Raw genomic sequence first — 19,478 nt, 5'->3', positions numbered from 1 at the left:
GCCGAGGTGGATTGTCGAGAAGTGCGTGCGGCTGCTTCGCACTCTGCACTTGCTTCGGGCCCGCCTTGCGCAGCAGCTCGCGTCTTGCTCTTGGCGTGCAATGCCCCTGAGCGCCCCGCGGGCTGTCTCGATTTACGCAATCGCCGGGACGAGCCCATGAGCACCGAAAATACGGCACAGATAGGTGTACTGTCTGCCCGGATAAACGATGCTGAAAATAGATCCAGAAGAAATAATCTTGTTCTCTGCAGCATCGAAGATAAACCAAAAGAATCGCGGCCTGATTCTGAGAAAATCATTATTGCACATTGTAAACAATATTTAGATGTACGAATAGAACAGCGTGATATTGAGCGTGCACATCGCATTGGTTCTTTCCGAACAGGAAAGTGCAGGCCTACAATTCCGAGGTTTGCTCAATTTAAAGGCAAAGATCATGTCCTTTCTTCGGCTCGGAAGTTCAAAGATACGAGCTATGCCGTTGCACAAGATCTCGCCCCAAGCACGCGCCTCGCCCAGAAACGCCTCATCGAGTATGAAAGGGCCCGTAAATTGCGGTCCAAGTTGCGACATGAAAAGCTTATCGCAGCTGAAAAAAAATCAACCACACTTCTAATCAGGTCATTGAGGAACGCCTTTAGCCATCATCGAGACCAAATTATACACTCTAAAAATTTTAACACCCTTAAGGGTGTAAATGACTTGTCCCATGGGTGACACCCTTTTTGGGTGTATTGCTACACCCCAAGCAAAGGGGTGCAAATTAACACCCCACAAAAGAAGGGGTGTTAATATGACGTCACATTGCCTATGGGTGTAAAACAAACAACACCCTTTCTATATGGGGTGTAACACAGACCCACCCTTTCAATATGGGTGTAGCATGGACAATACCCTTCCAAAAGGGTGTTATCCCTGCAAGTATTTTAGCGTTCACTACAGCCATGTAGTTAATGGGCAGACTAGCTGTTGTGCATGCTGCCTAGCCTTAGCTATGGTACTACCTTGTTCAGTATGAGCCAGAATCTGTCAGGCGTCGTCATATTGCGCTTCTGGTCCGTCATGTGGTAGCATAACGTGCAACCCCTTCAGGCAAAAAATTTCAGTTTCATGATCACAGCAATGCACACACCCTATGCCTTTCGTAATCTTCCTCTGCAGTGATAGTACACTGCCAGCAGGATGCAGAGCGCAATAACAACGCGCGCTGCACTAAGGACAGAGGATCTCCCGCACCTTGGTGCACCGGTATTTATCACTCCGTGGAAACAGCACACAGCCAAAAGCATGGTTAAGCATGGTTAGAAAAATTAAAAACCTCCACTTTTCTTGGCCAAAAATTTTCGCAACACCAGCTCGACCAGCCGGGAAAGACACCACAGCTCGTTGTTGTAGCTCATATTGAATGCAATAGGGCGCACGCAATGCATGGATTGGCATACGTTTGCCTGTCAAGCAGTTTTTTGCCGTTTTAAGCACATATTTTATACCTCTATTCATCAAAGTTGTCATTTATCTCCACGGGATGCTTCTACTAGTACTTTCACGTATGTGACTTAAAGGTAGCACTGAAAGCCAAAGAACAAAGTGCAACAAAGCGCTTCCACTTAGAATAATGTTTCAGCATTTACGAACAAAACAGCATGTGTAGCTGTGCATGCTGTTCAATATATAAGCATGCACTATTTCCTGAAATATATGTATGCTCCACTTAGTGCCAGTGACCTGCTTATACCCAATAATTTAGTTTATTTTTCACCATGTGCTTGCATTGAATATCCCACAGGCATTGTAAGTTAAGCTATCAGAATAACAATCAGCTGGTCTAAGGTTACCTAATTGAACAAAATCATTGTAAAATCTGTGACGAAATGTCAGAAGTATTTATTATTTCATTAAAGGGAAATGGTAACATAATAATGTTTGCACATTTTAAAATTAAAAAGTACGAGGAGTAAAACCATACCAATACAAAGACATAAGCACTGAATAATGGCACAGGCTTGCTCAATTAAATTTTAAGCAGAACAGCTTTTTTTAAATAACCTCACTACGAACTATCACGTTTTCCTTCGAAAAGCACTGCATCTTATTATAAAGTACAAAAATAACCGGTCACATAAGTAAGAACAAGTCTGAGTGTGTCTATGTTAACACAAGGATAGAAAGTTGGGCGAGTTGGTACAGTAACATGATCTTGGATTGTAGCGCGAAGTGACACGGACACAGACTAGAAGCAGACAGGATGAGCGCTAACTCTCAACTAAATTTTTATTGAAACGAAGTACACATATATATATATATATAGGTGACTGCAAAACACTGCAGCATAAGAACATGACAAGGTATGAAGACATCAGTTAAACATATCAGGAAGTAAGGAACTAAAAAAAGGAAACATCAAAAAGACTCAGTTTAACACACTTGTTGTGAAGATACTGAAATTCGCATCCTAACAGAGACAAAGATGCATGGCTAACGCAAGTCTCTCCTAATCTTTTAATGTGGAATGCCTCTCTATCTATTTGTTGTGAAAAACTTTGTTTTATATTGTGTGGACCCGATTAGTAATGGCAAACGTAAGAGCTGAATAAGCTAGTCATGTCGACACGATATGAAACAGTTTTTCACAACAAATAGATAGGCTCGAGAAGGCTAGTTATCCTGTGCATTTATTATCACTAACCTGCGAAAAGCTTTTAAAATGGGTAAAAGGCCAGGCTAAGAAACAAGAAAAACAGAAAAAAAGTTTGCTGTGGTGCCCTATGTACATAGATTATCCCATGGTTTATGGAACGTGGCCAATAGATATGACTTGAATGAAGTTTTCTTGGCCCCGCAAGTTGTCTATCATGTGCCTATGATAAATAGGAAACTTGAACAGGGTGGCTAAACAGAAAAGATGATTGCGGCGTTAGACATGTGTCCCTTTTTGTGCCTTGTAACACTGGTATACTTTATCAGATTCCTCTCAAGTGCGCGAAGACTTACATTGTACAGAGCGGCAGGTGCATTAATATTAGACTAAAAGAACACGTTCACTTTACAATCCTAATGCTTCACATCTAGCGTCACATTGTTTCAATTGCGGTTGTAAACCTTTGTTTGAAGACACAAAAATTCTTTCGAGACACAAATGTCAAACCACACGGGAAATAATCGAGGCATTCCACATTAAAAGATTAGGAGAGACTTGCGTTAGCCATGCATCTTTGTCTTAGAATGCGAATTTCAGTATCTTCACAACACGTGTGTTAATCTGAAGTAGCGTCTTTTTGTTGTTTCCTTTTGTGACTTCCCTACTTCCTGATATGTTTAACTGATGTCTTCATACCTTGTCATGTTGTTATGCTGCGTTTTTTTGCAATCACCTATATATATATATATATATATATATATAGTTAGCTGAAAGTTAGCGCTCGTCCTGTCTGCTGGCAGTCTGCATCTGTGTCACTTCGCGCAACAATCCAAGAGCATATGTGAACAAAACATGGCTAGTAATAACTAGTGAGCACTGCACAAAAGTTGAACATGAAAACTAGTAATAGTAAAGACATATACTTGCATAGACACTATATAATAGTATAGACAATATTTTGCAGCTGAACTGCAAAATATTGCAAATATCACAAAGACAACATAGAAACTGGGCAGGACAGAGCACTGACTGTTAGCTATAGTTGAAATATGCACACCAAATCTAGACATAAAAAGTCAAAACTAAACTGCCGAAAATGGTCATCTCTCCAAGAGACCACTGAGGAACAAAAGGTATACTTTTTATAAATCCATCTCATAGATTACTGATCTAATTAAACTTGACACATGACCCCTTGTGTGTAAGAAATGCCCTGTTCTCGTTACATACGCATGATTACCAGCCTTGGTGAAAGAATGACTTGCACTAATGTTTCGAACACCGGTAAAAATGCTGCTTGTTCTCAACTTTCTGTTATGACAGCACACTTGTGGGCAGTTGTGAACCCTAGTTGCCTATAGGGCTCAAACACCATGTTTTGGCTGCACATGTACTGTCTGCCGAACACCTGGTTCAAGATAGCTTGCATCTTGGAATGTGCAGCCACACTGGTGGCACAGCATTCTTTTTTCAACTTGCCAGTTGATAAAGCCTCAGCAGCTGCAATCACCTGCCATTGCTCGTAAAGGTGCCATAAGGTCAGGCTGCAAACACAGATACCACGTAGCAAAACTTTCAGAGTGCATTGTGTGAGTCGAGGTGTGTAATTTGTGCTTTAGTTTGGCAACGCTGCCACATTTACAACTATTCATTGCAGCTCCTAAATTTCAACATCAACACAATAAATTAGTACAGTTCCTTCAGTATGGTGGCAGATGCTCAGCCGCAGGCTTTCTAGAACCATGCATTATCTTCAGACAGTGCCAGTACAGCCCGTAGCACATCTTTCAAGCACTCCAGACAAGTACACTGATTACACCATACACAGAGCATCTGGTGTCGATTTACCTATAGAGGCAAGGTAGCCCCTAGAACACGTTTTGTGACAGGTATGCTGGGCACTTTGTCCCCTGAAATGCAAGTGCCATTTGGTACTTCAGTGCCTGTAGTGTCCTTTACATCTAAATGAATATTGAATACATAGTAGTAACATGAAGTCGACAAACAAAAGACATCAGCCATCAACTGTGTGGCAAATCTGGGTGCAAGCTATTCTCTTATCCAGTATACCTGTAGGCATTGCGACCAATGTGCTCCCAAAATGTATGAGGCATTAGTCTTGCAGAGTTGTAAGGACATGACAATCCTAGGATGATTATGTTCTTGAGGCTTTTTTCCCCACTTTCCATCTTTTGAAACGTGTATACTGTAGTCATGAAAAAAAAATGCTTCAACTGGCGTGTGATAAGTTTTGCGTCTTATTTCCTAGCAGCTCATTGAAACGAGCCACGATGACAAATTCAAATGCTGTTACCTGATCAGACATTGAAATTCCTAAACACTAACAAAACCAGATAGACATTAGAGTGAGCATCACTTAAATACATTACACTGGTTTAAAGTTATTGCACCACTTTGTGTCAGGTAAAAATGTTAGAAACATCAAAAATGGTAAGATTCTACGGCCAACCGTCAAAACTAAATAAAAAATCATTAAGCTTTCTTAAATGGGTACAGGAGCTTTACAACTGGCCGTCTTGGTGATGGACACACAGATAGATGAGCAGCCATTCCACTGAGATGAGAATGTAGAGGGCTTCGCATGGAAGTCTGCGAGACCCTGCAGAGTAGTTCTTGGTCCACGTGAAGGAGGTTGCTTGCATACACGTCTGGGCCACCATACTGAATGCATGGTGTTACCGGAACCTTTTCCCCCTGCATTGTGGTAAAAAAGCATGGTTAAGTTTATATAATATTTAATATGCAAAAAAAGAGGTGAGGCATGCAGACAGGACACGAGAGTAGAGAAGTGAACACGAAAGACATGAAAAATATCATTAAATTGTTTTAATAGATAAAATTTTTATGCTATGTGTCATTCATTATGAGGATTCATAACCGCAACATATTTCACATATGAGCAGGTAGAATTATCAGCTTGGTCAGTTTGTACAAGCTCGTTTGAGGCAAGAAATCGAGTTTCACAACCAAAACCTCAACATTCTTGACTGAAAAAGGAACACCTCAGATGACATGCAGTCCTGTGAGTGGGAATTGCACAGTTCAAGAAAAACAAATTAAAACTCACACACCGATCCTGAAAAAGGAATAAGCACCTGCTACTGCAAAAAGCTAATTAATTGATAGGTTTTAGTAGCACAAGGGCATCTTTCGCCAAAGAGCGCGAAGTCTATACTGCAAAAGATAAACTTAGCGCATCTTTACAAAGCAAATATATAAAGATGACTAATGCCTCTCTGCGCTACAGTTGCTTTGCTCTAGCGTGAAGTCATTTTAATGCATGCACACGCATACACACGCTACACCCAAGTTTAACAGCTGCAGAATTAAAATTGGGCAGCAACGAAGTCGCAACCTTTAACCCTTGATCCCAAGCTGTACTAGTGACTGGAGGAAGTACCAATATTGTCAATGACGAGTCACACTCTTTCTGCCTAATGTTATGCTGCTGTTATTGTCAAAGATGAGTTACAGTCGGCATTGAGGGAAAGCTGCCCTCAAGAGAAGCTCTTATTTTTGTGTTATTTCTAACCAGAGACCAATGAAGTAATATATTTTTAGAATGAGAATGACACCCAAAAATTGAGTACGTAACAAATTTGGAAAATTTGGTACATTTTTCCGGAATTAACTTGGGGGTTAATGGTTAAAGCGGCAATCCAGAAACTAGAACAAGTTTTTACATGTTTGCTACCCGTGAATGCTAGAAAATATGTTGGCATTCTGTAGTTTCGTCCAACAATGCAAAAGGGATTCTTAATAACTGAGGAAATAAATGGAAAAGTATCATGAAGTATATTTCGCGAATGTAATGCAGAATTACTCAACTTCTGTTTTCAAATTCAAATCAAATCAAGTTTATTCATTACAAACAAAGAAACGGTTACATTTTCGTTTTACAGACGAGGGTCCCAAAGTCGATGACTGTAACCGGGACCCTCGGTGGGTAATTATAAGAAAAAAAATTACATAGGTGGCAGGACAGAAATAAAATTTATAGAATGTACACTAACAGAAACGAAGAGCTCTAGTGCAACAACAGAAAAGTGATTATGATTACAATGTACAGTACTACTGACAAAGAAAAAAATAATATCGGCGTACAACAGAACTTGTAAATTATCTAAAGAAGGAACAGAACGAAATAGAGAGAAATATGATCGGCAGGCCGAGATAAACATGAAGTAAAAATATAAGTGTGCTATAAATATACATATACAAAATTTCAACAGACACAAAAAAAAAACATGAGAATACATAAAAAGAAGCATTATGAACAAAACGACTAAAGGCAACAGCAAGCATGTGAACAGCAAAACATAACAGAAATAGTGATAATAAATAAAACATTTGGAACCATAATTGCGTCACTGCGTCAAAAGGAACTCTTTAAGGGATTTTTTGAAGGCATAGAATGATGTGAGTGATTTTATGTTTGATGGTAAGTGATTCCATAAAGATATGCCAGCGAAAGATGATGTTAGTTTACCATAGTTGGTACGGACACGAGGCAGTAAAAAATTTCTGTTAAAGGCAAACCTAGTTCTATTGTAGTTTTGTAAATCATTTAGGTTAACGAATTCGTAAAGCAATTGGTTGTTAAGTAACTTGAAAAATAAGATTGTTAAATTATATCACATGTTACTATATAATCTATGTTACTATATAATCTCCACTTGATTAACCTGCACTTTCTGAACTAGTTCAGGAGGTGCTGCATTTCACTACTCATTACACCAGTTCAACGTGGCAGCAACTGCACGTTGTGATTTGTTTTACTTAGTACAGGCTTTGTACAGGGCGAGTTCACAGCATTCCCCACACTTGGCCGAAAGGTAGTGCATGTTTATGCAACGGGTGTGGTGCCGCTTCTACACGAGCGAGGTGCAGAAATCAGTTTCATACAATAATTACTAGAGGGAACTCTGACATTAGTGTCTACAGAAGATCAAACAAGAACGGCTTCACCAGCATGGAAATTATGGGAAGTACATGGATTTGCCTAAACTTCATCTGTTTGCTTCAAACGGCTTTGTGACTTTGTCAAATACTGTGTAATAAATAAATAAACATTAAAATCGTCCGATGACAGGATTCAAACACAGGAACTCTAGAACAGAAGTCTGATATTGAAACCATTAAGCCACGGAGGCATGTAACGACAAGCGAGTGCAACGCCCTGATGAATTTATCGCGGGCATACCAGTGCCTTGAGACGCTTGGCGCCTTTCAATTTGGCCACCTGGACAAGCTCAATCGTTGCAATTAATAGCAATTGTGCATGTTGGCGCCGTCTTCTGTACTTCGAAGAGTATAGACTGCGCTGAAATCGACAATAAGATTTATATAGCGTATAATATACGAAGCCACAAGAACGTTTGAATTCACAAGCTTGAATATCAGACAAATCCATGTGCTTCCTATCATTACCATGGTGGTACGACTGCAGCGCCAGAGTTCCCTCTAGTAATTTCTGTAAGAAACTCTTATGGAAGAAATAACCGAAGTGCCTGGCATTTTGCTTTGGAGTAATAAACTAAGTTTTTCTGTCCTATAAATCTTACTGGTCATTAATTCCAAGTTTTAGTGCAGCCACATGTCTAGTAGGCATTTGTGGTATTTTGCGTAAACATTGCAAAGCCAACTGTGATGAATGTTCACTCTGGTAAATTGTTTATGATCGAGTAGCATAGACTACTGAAGCAATCTCTGGAAGGCAAGTGAAGTAATTTTCTTATTAGCAGCCTTTAAACAGCATTCGAGCATATGACACATGCACCTCAGATATGCAGATATTTCCTTGACTCAGCAAGAAGCGATGCTTCATGTTCCACGAGGCTACTTCAATCAAAGCAGTATTGGTGCTCTCTAAAAACAATGACAATGCAGATGATTCAAATATTCTTCAGGGGCAACAGTTATGCCTGAAATCATGCTAGATTAGCTTCTTTAAACACATGATCAGACCATGTTAGAAGTGCTTCTTAAGATCCTCCTATTTATTAGACTAGTCATATATCTGTACACAAAGGCTACTAATTAGGTCCCATGCTATATCATCATCTTTACAAAAGCTTCACTTAATAATACACATGCTGTGATAAGATTTGAGACCACATTGAGATACTGAACAAGGTGAATTCATTATTTTTCAAATGAAGCTCCTGTTCTTCCAAACGAGAAGAAAGGATACTGAGGGTCAAAATTTTTCTGAATCACAGCTGGAAGATGCCAGGAAAGGCACGTGGAAACTTATTTGTAATTTTCTATTTAAATGTAGAAATGATAAAGGGAAATGAAAATGGTAAAAAAACAACCAGGCATGGGGGGAGAACGAACCTACAGCCTTTGCATTAGGCATGCGATGCACTAACCACTGTGCCACCGAGGCAGCATTCAACCGTCCACAATGGCCCCTCAGATTGTCAACGCTCGAACGCGGCCGTAGTACCACAGTGGTTAGTATATCACTTGCGTAATGTGAAGGTTATGGGTTCGTTCCCCACCCACAGGTGGATATCTTTTATACCACTTTCATTTACCCAGAATTTATCATTTCTATACTTCATATAAAAAACTTAAAACATGTTGCTTTATGCTTTCCTTGGCCTCATTATCTGCTGGCTTCTTCCAGTTCTGTTACTTCAAACACTTATACATATTCTAATCTGGTAAGTAAACAGCTTTTGCATGATGCTGGAATGCAATATAAAACATTATTGCAGGGCCGTGTTATGTAGAATGCCTTACATTGCCCAGGCAAGGTGTATTAATGTCAATCTGAAAAAAAAAACAATTCCCACTCTAGGCAGAAATGCTGTGTACTGCTGTGTGCAACAGGGTTTAACGAAAACAACTTGTTCAGAAATAAAGCCACCAAACAACGAGAAAATATGAGAACTAGATGAAAATTTGTGCAGTTGCATGTTAAAAATTTAGCACAGCAACAGATGAAGACATAATGAAGGAAGCGCGAGGATGGTTTATTTTGGACACACGAGGCAATGTACATGAAAGATGCATATGAGCTTACACGTGGAGAAATATTGTTTATGTAGCAGCTAAACTACGAACAGGCCTAGAACACACTGATACAAGGTGTCGAGCATGTAAATCTTATCATGCCCTTAAGTCAAAGAAACATGGCTGTTTCTCATGATTCGCTACACATGGCTGGCTCACACAACTTAGCCACTTCTATATATGCCTTGTAATTACCAGGTGGTCTGTGTGACACGTGCAAGCTTTAAATATGTACAAGTGCCACGTAGCTGGACAGCACCAATGTAATGACGTTTGCCATCGTTTTGAGGAAGTGAAACCAATTCTTGCATTTTTCCTAATTAGGTAATTAGTTATTAACGATTATTTAACTGCTCAAATATTATATTCAAAGCAAAAGTGTCAGTGTGAAAATTGTAGAGCATCCTGAAAAATTCCCAATCCAGCTTTCTACTGCTCAATAGGTGCAACAATTTTTTTTCAAGCTTGAAATAAGCCAGTGAATACATGCAAGAAGTGCTGTGCAACTAGCCACTCGTGCACCTGAACACCATTTGGCTCCTCCTTTCATGCTTGAAAAAAACTTTTCAAGAAGAATATTTTAGAAATTGATTAATTATAATTGACTATGTTTTAGGCAAAATGCATGAAATAGTGTGACTGCCACCTCCATTTTCGGCGACATGAATTGACTCCATTTTCATTTCCAAATCCAGCTATACATGGTGCGTGTTTTGAGCTGGTTCTGTAATTTAGGCTGGTTTTGACTAATTGAAGCTTCGCACTTTAATAATGGAGTCGCTGTCAGTACTCCATACGGTCGCTGTCAGTACTCCATACTCCTTTAACTTAGTGCAAAGTGCTTGTGAGCCAAGAAGTTGGTAGCTCTAAGCAGTATTTCTCATTTTGACCTGGTGTTATAGCCCACTTACTATGATGCCATGCTGCTCAGTCATGCTGGTCCCAGCTTCAATCTAGGCAATGGCAGCTGCCCTCCAATGGGGGTAAAATGCAATAACGCTTATGCACTTAGATTCAGGTGTACATTAAAGAAGGCCAGGTTCCCAAAACTTCAGGTTGTGACTTTGGAATGTAAAAGCCCATAATTTAATTTTAAAATCTAAAGTTGCTTTAGTAGGAGCAGGGGCATCATTTTGAGCTTTTACTGCACTGCCATGGCACCAAGAAGCTCCGAGTAAATAAAAACAATTTCTTAGACAATGTACATATCTTGCAAACATTTACAAACACTTCTCTGCATGCACCTCTGTTGCTGTTATATTTAGATCCGTATGCCAAGGTGGGCTATGATGTTAGAACATGTTTCAAACTTGTTTTTTTTTTACCGCTTTACAGTTGTTGGTTATTTTGCATCTCATTGTGTGTCGAACGCACATTTCAATGCATCAATTTCTTCAGAAAGTGCACTCCTCTTTATTCATTTGTGCATGCAAAAAGGGTTCAGAAGAACTGCTTTCTGAAGATCTGTATAACAAGCAAAAAACAATTCTATGTAGGCTGCACAAAGAGAAAGGATTGGTTTGTAAATAAGTTATTTAGTTCTTAAAAAAAGAGGCAGCTGTCAGTATTCTGTTCCAAAATAAAAAATGCCCCTACCTGGCTCTGCTTCATTTTCCGATGCTGATGGTCCATTCGGGGGCACTAAACTGATAGGCTGCACTTTGGCCATGTCGGGTGTGCTGTCACCAGGCCCAACGTCGATCGACATCCTCACCAAAAGTCGAGTCCAAACGCTATAAAAAAAAAACATCTCATCATTTTGCTATCAGTTTTGTCATCTTGCGTGTTTCACACACGGCCGTCAGTGAAATATTTCGTCACTTGGATACTGCAAAAAATTCAAGCATTTTCTGGCAGCCAAGCTGAATACACAGTAAATGGAGAACATTAAAGAGCAAATGCAGTTGTCACATTAGATTGATCAAGTACAGCAGAAATGGAAATAAATCAGTGATACTGTGTCTGTTGGCTTTGAATGCAAGAAACGTAAAAACAGGAACTTGCAGCCACGCTAGTTTGAATTTCCCGCGTTTGCTACACCTCGCAACAAGTTTGGCATCGTCCGGTACTCGGGGATAGTAATCGCTTAAAATCAAGATGAACGAGCGTCGGCATTAATTAACAGGGTACTTAACCGGGCAATATTGGCGCATAAAACAACTCACGTAGCGAAGCTACTGTCAATTACCCGATGACGCATCTGCGGGCGGTGCGGTTTGGGCGAACAATTCAAAAAGGAATGAGAGTTTCACTTGTTTCACGCCTACTAAGCTAAGACAGAATTTGAGTTTCTTCCTAAACTATACTGGATATTTACGCTCCGAATAAAACGCTGGAAATTTTCTTACGTCACATTGCATACGTATGAAAGTGAGGAAATAAGCTTTTATTGTATTCTGCCCAGACGGCATGCAGCAGCTACCACTCTCATGCAACAAAAGCATGAAAGTGGTACTCGCGGCACGGAAAACAAACATATACAGCGCCAACGTTACGCCCTTTGGAGTTGGAACTAAGCACGATCAAGCCAGTTAGTTTTCTAGCTTTCATAACGCCATGGAACACGACCAAACATCGAGCGAAACAACTGACTGCTCTGGAAAATTATTACCGCTTCCATTTATATACCTATCGCTGCCACAAGCAAAAGTCAATGGGCTAGCTGTCCACAAGCGGCAGATTAGACTGACAGCAACATATTACGATAACGTAAAACAATTTCCACGCTGACTTAGCAGCCGCGGTATGCGCTAAGTGCCACAGTTCTCGTTTGCCGCTCGAAATTCACACCATGATGACGGTCACTGCATCTTTCACATGAAATATTGCACGCTTCGCTCCGGAGCTCAATAGGAGGGCGAAATGCATTTGCACGTACCTGAAATCCGCATGCCGGAAACCCGTCGACGCTTCCGAGAACGGGGCACACAGCCATACACTCGTACGGCGGCTTGACTTGGACGTGAGGCACTTCTATCAAATATTTCACATGCGACATGTTTCACACCGATTACGCGAACACGAGAAAATGCCGCAGGTCGCAATGCGACGCCGTGCACCCGTGCATCTACCGATGAGCTGCGTGCACGGACTTGCAGAAAAACAGAACTATGACAAAACGGCCGGCGCGAAAGGATGGCGGCTCTCGTTGCGGAGACGAAGCGGACGAAGCAATGTTGCCAACTGTTGGTTCCGCGTTATGCCGGCGGTGGTGGCTTTAGTGGCGTGTGTTACGGCTGTCTATTTTTTTTATTTCTTTTCCCCAAACAGTATAGCTAAGATCAGTACGTTGTTTGAATTTTTAACTGTGTCGTTTGGCATTATCTTTTTGTCTTTTTATGCTATTAAGCGGCCAATTATGGCCTCCCAGGTTCGCGCGCGCCAGCTTCGCGCGCAAATCTCGGAGGCCATAAGACAACTCGTTAGGAAATGTCGTTCTTGTCGTTGTTAACGTTTCATCATCGTTTCTTCAACTGAGATAGAGAGGTAGTGTCCCTTTTCCCGGGGTTGGGAGGGGGCGATCAAGACGGCATCGCTCAGCGGGGGGCGGGGGAGTAGGTTGGTGTTGGTTGTTATCGCGAAATTCGCGAACCCTGCGATTTTTTTTTATAACGTAAGCATTCTATACTTACCCAACAAGAAAAACCATCCGTCCGTCATTCCGTACCGCACGATATCTTTCAAAATAGAACCCGCAGCAGCGAGTGAATTCACCTTCGTGCTAGCTCTCGCTTCAACGCAACCGAAGCGGCGAGAACACTGCGCTCACGAAGGTTTCAGCTCATGCCGCACTATGCGCTTTTCGCAGATCACTTTCAAGATAGGTGTACGCGCGTCTGTTTTCAAAGCGAAGTAAACGGTGAGAACACAGCGCGCGAAGTTTTCAGCAGTGGGCACACTCTGTTCACAATGCTGTTCGCTTTCAAGATACGGTTCGCGCGGCCGGGCCACAAGCAGCCGCCGCCGGAGAACGGTTGATAATGGTTCGACGCGGATGAGAAGGGCTAAAGAGCGATAACGGCTCAAAGCGAACGGAACTTCACCAGCGCACCTGGCCCCTCCACCTGCAGTACTTTGCTTGCACCATTCACTTGGCGCCGCCGACCTCAGCAGTTCGTGTCGCCGCAGCGCTGTCGCTTATAGTCGTCGGATCAAGTCTCATAACATTAATAACGACATGGACTGCGTGTAGATGAGGAAGAGTCACAATGCTTACACATACTTAGACAAATCCGAGAGGAGTTCCTGTGTGATTTTTTTTTACCGGAAATGTGCAGTCAGCGGTGACCCAGAGTTGACAATGCATGTAAGAGGGGTGCCAAGCTTTTTTTTTTTTTTGTGAGAGTCTTGCCCAGCTCCCAAAGATCTGCTCAAGCTAAGCCTTGCTGATGGCTGTATATCTTTTTTTTTTTTTATTGTCGCATGCCCTCGAACTGCCACGAATCCTACAGTGTAATGACATTACAGCAGTATTCACGTCCAAAGGGAAATGCAGCCGGTAATTTGGCTGCCTAAGGTTTGCGGCCCGGCGGCAGCTGCCCTCCCCTCCCCCGTTTCCGTTGACAAGTTAGGGGGAGGAGTCTAGAGCAATCTTACACCCCCCTCCCCACAGTGGCGTAGCCAGAAAATTTTTGCGTGTGAAGGGGGGGGGGGGTCCCAATTGACCATGGAGGAGGAAGGAATGGGGCCATTGCCATAGTAGCAAAAAATTTACTGTTAGTGAGCGTTACAAGTGCCCGGCGTGCCCCACTTGGCCACGCCGTTACTCCTCCGCCCCCCCCCCCCCCGCAATCGACGTAAATCGAGCTATCAGAACGTGCATGACACGCATGCATGACATAACATGAATGACATGCCGCCAAGCTGGCATGGATGTCGTCACATAATCATCATCATCATCAGCTTATTTTGACGTCCATCGCAGGATGAAAGCTTCTCCAGCGATCTCCAATACCCCTGGCTTGTGCTAACTGGTTCCACGTGTCTTTAGGTTTCCCAATTCCATCACGTCCACATTATTCTCTGCCGTTCTCGACTGTGCTTCCCTTCCCTTAGCACCCATTCTGCAACTCCAATAGACCAGCAGTTCTCTCCCTTACGCTTTGCAATGTATGCCCAGCACGACTTCTTCGTTTAATGTCAACCAGAATATCAGCTATCCCCGTTCGCTCTCTAATCCACATCGCTGTCTTCCAGTCTATTATCGCCATGCCTAATAATTTTCATTCCATCGCTCGTTGCGCGGTCCTCAACGTCTTCCCAAGCTTCTTTGGTAACTTCCAAGTTTCGGCCCCATACGTTAGTAACGGTAGAAAGCAATGATTAGCAGTAAGCTCCCTGGTCATGATTTAGTAATGCCTGCCGTAAGCTCTCCAGCTAATTTCCTTGATCAGAGGCCCCTGCGAGTAATTAACCTCAATAAACGTATTTCTGCGCAGGTTCTAGAGGCTGACTGCCGACCATGACATTCGATCTCTCGCCAGGCTGCGGAACATTACTTTTCTCTTCTGCATACTAACTCTCAATCAGACTCTTACACTTTCTTCGCCAAGGTCCTCAAACGTTTGTTGCAAATAGTCTGCAGCGTTGCTGAGTATGCGAATGTCATCTACAAACCGTAAGTTGGTGAGCTATTTACCGTTAGCCTTCACTCCTAACCATTCTCAGTCTAACTGGTTGCACACCTTTAAGTATTCAGTGATAGCATTGTAAATTTTTTGCCATTGATCATATGAAGCCTTTTGCAGATATCTGGCTATACAAAGTCTGCGCGTTAGTGTCATCCGTTCGATATCAACATTCGTGGGAAACTTCATTTTTGACCGCTGTTCGGAGCCAGTGCGCTGCTGCCTAGATGCCCCGATCTAATCATTCCAGCTACCTGATTCAGGCGCAGGTAGCGCGCGTTTCATGTATAGCCAATATCAACGCCTTAACTGGCAATGTTCATTTATCATATACTGTAAGCTTGTTCACTTACTCCCTTATAATTAGGGTGTAAATTAGAAAGACTGGGGTGTTCCAAGGGTGTTTTCTTGTTGAACACCCTTTTCCATTAAAAAAGGGTGTTTCAAGGGTGTTTACAAGGGTGAAAAGATGAATACACCCGCGTTACACCCATAAGGGTGTGAAAATTTTTAGAGTGTACACCGCGTCCACGGAACTGTCAGCCTTTATCATTTCTGCTCGCTAACATTCCAAGTGTTGTTCCCAAGCGTGATGCACTGTGCAGTCTAATAGGCTCATCTTCTTGCGATGTCTTACTGCTAACAGAAACATGGCATCACACATCAATCGACGATACCGAAATTCTCCCTTACCTCTCGCATTTTTACATTTTCCGGAAAGATAGACCCGATAACTTGCGCGGTGGGGGTGTATTAATCGCCACTAAGCGGAACCTACATTGTTCACTAGTAAACCTCTCTTCACAACAGGAAATGATTTGGATTCGATGCATTTCTACACACCCGCACATTCTGATTGGTATTTGCTATCGGTCCCCTAGTGCCGACAGTTGCTTCACGCCTTTACTTCATGAAGCCTTAAATACGTTAACAAAAACATATTCCAACAGTCCTGTCCTTCTGTTTGGCGATTTTAATTTTCCAACTATTGATTGGTACGATCCTGCCTCTACATTATCTAAAATTACATTATCTAAATTATCTAAATTACATTATCTAAATTACATTACATCTACATTATCTAAAGTTTATTTCTACCACTTTACCAGCTACGCTACAAACTAACCCGAAGCGATTTTGGAAAACTATTAATCCTAATCAATGGAATGAGATTTCACTTAACAATAGCTCCGGACTTCAGATCCCTGAGACTGAGGTTGCAGATGTTCTTAACACAACATTTAGTTCGGTTTTTACTAATGAATTACGTGACAGCTTGCCCGATTCACTTTACTTCGCGTATCCGCTCATGCAAAATATCACATTCGATCTCATCGGCATTGTCAAAGTAATTGAATCATTGAAGAACTCGTCATCCACGGCAGTAGACGGCATCAATGCCAAAGTACTAGAAAACACTAAACATCTGTGTAGCCTGTTTTTATCACTCATATTCCAGGAATCGCTTAACAGCGCTTCAATTCCACATGACTGGCAGGTGGGCAAGGTCATCCCAGTCTTCAAGAAAGGAAGCCGATCATTACCTCCCTATTTCCATAACAAGCGCGTCTTGTAAAATAATCGAACATATTCGAAATAATCGAAATCTCATTCCATTGATTAGGATTAATAGTTTTCCAAAATCGCTTCGGGTTAGCTTGTAGCGTAGCTGGTAATGTGGTAGAAAGAAACTTTTGTTCAGTTTTAGAGGTTAACCTGTCATATTCTTTCTCGACTGCGTAATACTTCTGCCATGTGGAAGAAGAATTAGATCGTTTGGCAGATCGAAACAGCCGTTTTTTCTTATACTCGCATATTGATAACTTCCCAACATCCGTCAATTTTTTTCACCCAAGTCAACATGGTTTCCGCAAAACTTATTCCTGTGACACCCAATTTGCTCTTTTCTTGCACGACTTACATTTAAACCTAGATCGTAACATCGCGACTGACACAATATTTTTAGATTTTGAAAAAGCGTTCGATAAGGTCCCCCATGGTCGTCTCTTAATAAAGTTATCCCGTCTTAACATTCATCCTTGTGTTCTAAGCTGGATTCAAGGGTTTTTAACCGTCAGCAGTTCGTATACGCTAACTCACACTCTTCATCCTTAACACCCGTGCTTTCAGGCGTACCTCAAGGCACCGTACTTGGTCTCCTCCTTTTCTTAATATACATCAATGACCTGCCTTGTAATATTTCTTCTCATATCCGACTCTTTGCAGATGATTGTGTGGTTTACCGAGCAGTTACTATAATCCCAGCGACCATTTGGCGGCACAAAATGACCTATCGCGCATGCACGACTGGTGTAACACTTGGCTCATGTCACTGAATGTAGCTAAAACCGTGTTAATAATGTCTATTCTATTCATCGTCGTCGTAATTATGATTTGCCTAATTATAGCATCTATAACGTGTAGATTGCAACAGCTGATTCATTCAAATAACTTGGTCTGTATATCTCGCGTGACTTAACTTGGACCACATATCTTAACCACATAATAAATTCCGCTAATCATACTCTAGGTTATCTGCGCCGTAACCTTTTCCTCGCTCTTCCCTTTATTAAACAACTTGCTTTTCAAACCTTTGTGCGGCCCAAGCTGGAGTATGCCGATGCTATTTTTGACCCCCACCACAATAACCTTATTAAAGCCCTCTAGTCGGTTCAGAACCGCGCGACACGATTTATTCTGTCAACTTATTCGTACCAATTCAAGCATCTCAGCACTAAAAGCCCAAATAAACTTACCCCCTCTATCCTCACGCCGTAGAATAGCACGCCTTAACCTTTTTCATAAATTTTTCTATTCTTTACCTTTTGACAACCCACACTTAAAAAAAGAATTAAATTATGGGGCTTTACGTGCCAAAACCACTTTCTGATTATGAGGCACGCCTTAGTGGAGGACTCCGGAAATTTTGACCACGTGGGGTACTTTAACGTGCACCTAAATCTAAGCACACGGGTGTTTTCGCATTTCGCCCCCATCGAAATGCGGCCACCGTGGCCGGGATTCGATCCCGCGACCTCGTGCTCAGCAGCCTAACACCATAGCCACTGAGCAACCACGGCGCAACCCATACATAAAAAGAGCGCATCGCATTGCCCGCACCAGTCACTCTCAAAGTATACCCCCACAAGCCCATACCATGACTTTTCAGCAATCATTGTTTCTGCGCACAACACGAGACGAAATGGCCTGCCCACCGAAGTTGCCACTATCATCGACCCAACTTGCATTCAAGCGGCTTATCGAAAATATCCCTTTGTAATTTGTAGTATCTTTCTTTTTCACCAACCCCCCACTCCGTCATGTAATGTCTCAACAAGAGACATTTGAGGAAATAAGTAAATAAATAAATAAATAAATAAATAAATAAATAAATAAATAATTAATTAATTAATTAATAATTAAATAAATCACGCAAGACGACAGCAGCCGGCAAAGTAGGAGGAAGAGGCAATTGAAGCTTAATTCTGCATAAGCGCACCACGTGGTTATGCTAAACTCGTTGCCATAACAGGCTATATACCCGCCGTGGCGGCGAATGACTTCGATGTTGCGCTGCTAAGCCCGAAAGCGCAGCATCGAATCCCGGCCGCGGCGGCCGCATTTCGATGGGGGCTGATTGCGAAAACGCTCGGGTACCGTCGGTGGGTGTACGTTAAAGCATGTCAGGTGGTAAAAATTAATCCGGAGTCACCCACTACAGTTCGCCTCATAATCATATATCGTTGTTTTGACTCGTAGAACCCAAGAATTTAATTTTAATAACATGCTCCTTAGCACTCAACTGCAGGACACTTTCCGTAACTGTTTGTATACTGGGAACACGTTGCGTTTTTATTTGGCCCTCAATCACTGCCAGTCTTTGCTTAGGTGCGGAACGTGTGTGCTAGAGAAGCACATGCTACTTATTCTCGTAGTTTTCGGGCATACTGAGAAAGGGTGGCAGTTTGGTTGCTATAATAATGTTGTTTCGCGACACTTTTGTCGTGTGGGGTGTTGACGATGAGCGCAACGACCAACAACACAGCTGGATTTTCGAGGTAGAGCTATCTCCCTTAAGTTGCAATAATGAATTAAGGGCAGTGTTGAAAAACAGGACATGTTCGATTCGGCACTGCATACATTATGTGCGATCTCTATGTCTTCCCAAT

At 42.0% G+C, this 19,478-nt stretch overlaps 1 long non-coding RNA gene across 1 annotated transcript; it reads right to left on the bottom strand.

Annotated features, from left to right (window-relative positions):
• Positions 1-1,860: 1,860 nt before the first annotated feature.
• LOC140216101 (uncharacterized) lies at positions 1,861-13,438 on the bottom strand. Its single transcript, XR_011892760.1, has 3 exons — positions 12,561-13,438; positions 11,279-11,415; positions 1,861-5,353 (listed from the first exon to the last, which is right to left on the bottom strand). It is a non-coding gene; the product is annotated as an uncharacterized lncRNA (long non-coding RNA).
• Positions 13,439-19,478: the final 6,040 nt, after the last annotated feature.

This window comes from Dermacentor andersoni, chromosome 1 (assembly GCF_023375885.2).
Source record: "Dermacentor andersoni chromosome 1, qqDerAnde1_hic_scaffold, whole genome shotgun sequence".
In the NCBI taxonomy this organism is placed as follows: Eukaryota; Metazoa; Arthropoda; class Arachnida; order Ixodida; family Ixodidae; genus Dermacentor; species Dermacentor andersoni.
The sequence above is the reverse complement of the archived record's forward strand: the minus strand, read 5'-3'. Positions and strand labels throughout refer to the sequence as shown.